This window comes from Dendrobates tinctorius, unplaced genomic scaffold, assembly GCF_039654945.1.
Source record: "Dendrobates tinctorius isolate UK_male_01 unplaced genomic scaffold, ASM3965494v1 ptg000432c, whole genome shotgun sequence".
NCBI lineage: Eukaryota > Metazoa > Chordata > Amphibia > Anura > Dendrobatidae > Dendrobates > Dendrobates tinctorius.
The window spans coordinates 787716-789533 of record NW_027362095.1 but is presented as its reverse complement, the minus strand read 5'-3'; the positions used below and the strand labels follow the sequence as shown (position 1 = coordinate 789533).

General features: G+C 39.4%; 1 non-coding gene across 1 annotated transcript; it reads right to left on the bottom strand.

The window, feature by feature from the left end:
• TRNAV-AAC (transfer RNA valine (anticodon AAC)) lies at positions 1 to 73 on the bottom strand. Its single transcript has one exon. It is a non-coding gene; the product is annotated as a tRNA-Val (tRNA).
• Positions 74 to 1818: the final 1745 nt, after the last annotated feature.

Here is a 1818-nt window from a genome sequence, read left to right as displayed (position 1 = left end):
TGTTTCTGCCCAGTTTCGAACTGGGGACCTTTCGCGTGTTAGGCGAACGTGATAACCACTACACTACAGAAACCAGCTGTGGAAGGTTACTGTGGTCATGACGAGCCATCGAGAACAAAGACTCAACGTCAAAAGCTTTAATATCAACGCCTAATGTCATGCTTCTATCCAGTTTCGAACTGGGGACCGTTCGCGTGTGAGGTGAATGTGACAACCACTACACTTCAGAAACTCCATGCAAAGCTAAAGATGTTTAAACATGCTGAAATGAACTTGAAAAAGAAAAAAACATCCAGCCAAAGTCAAGAGGTCTTCCTCTATGTCTGAAGACAGGACAAAGTGCATTTTGCAACACAGGAACCTTTCATTTGTCAGGCTATTGGAGAAAAAGAACAAACAGGGAAACAAAACCATGCTCCACAAAACATTCTCATGCCTTTGTCCAAAAGCCAAAAAGAAAAAGCACCTAGATGCCTGCTTTCGCACCTTGATCCTATCAGGTGTTACTTGAATTAGGAACACTTAGACACTGTCAAAAACACACATGCTTGCCAAAAGCAAAAACGGGTAGAAATAATCACATTGGTAAAAGTAATGCTCATTAAACCAGCAATAGAATATGCTAACTAAGGCTAATTAAGCCAACAATATACATTTGTGATCAAAATAAAGAAAAGCCACATGTTTCTGCCCGGGATCAAAACAGGGAACTTTCAGGAGGATGGCTAACAGGACAATCACTACACTACAGAAACCAGACAAGAGCGTTTACTGTGGTCATGGCAAGCATTAAAGATCAAGCACTCATTGTCAAAAGCGCTAGTTTGCAAGAGAAACGCTGTGTTTCTGCCCAGCAGGGCTGCCATTAGGAATTTCAGGGCCCCATACTGTAAAAATGTTTGGACCCCCTTGATACTCTGTCCAGGCTCCACCCCAGCCCTGCCTCCACCCCTCAAGAGTCCCACTACCCACTCTTGGAAAAACTCCACTTCTGCACCACGTCCTCACCAATCACACATTAACATTTCCCAGATCATACATATAGCCAGCAGCTTTTGTTCTGGCCAAAAGAATTTTAAGCCGCCACCACAACAAGGTAGACTCTTTTGGATGAGCTCTACTGTACTGTAACTTATTAATCATTTGTTAAAATACCCAATACTCTGTTTAGGTATATTTTTCTTTTTCTTTAACCCCTTCACTACCAAGGGTGGTTTGCACGTTAACTACCGGGCCCATTTTTACAATTCTGACCACTGTCCCTTTATGAGGTAATAACTCTGAAACGCTTCCATGGATCCCGGTGATTCTGACATTCTTTTCTCGTGACATATTGTACTTCATGTTAGTGGTAAAATTTCATTCATATAACTTGCGTTTATTTGTGAGAAAAACGGAAATTTGGCGAAAATTTTGAAAATTCCGCAATTTTCCAACTTTGAATTTTTATGCCCTTAAACCACAGAGATATGGCACACAAAAAACTTAATAAGTAACATTTGCCACATGTTTACTTTACATCAGCGCAATTTTGGAACCAAAATTTTTATTTGTTAGTAAGATATAAGGGTTAAAAGTTGACCAGCGATCTCTCATTTTTGCAACACCATTTTATTTTTACGGACTACATCACATTTGAAGCCACTTTGAGGGGTCTATATGATAGAAAATACCCAAAAGTGACACCATTCTAAAAACTGCACCCCTTAAGGTGCTTAAAATCACATTCAAGGAGTTTATTAACCCTTCAGGTGCCTCACAGGAATTTTTTGAATATTTAAAAATAATTAACATTTAACTTTTTTTCACAAAAAAAAT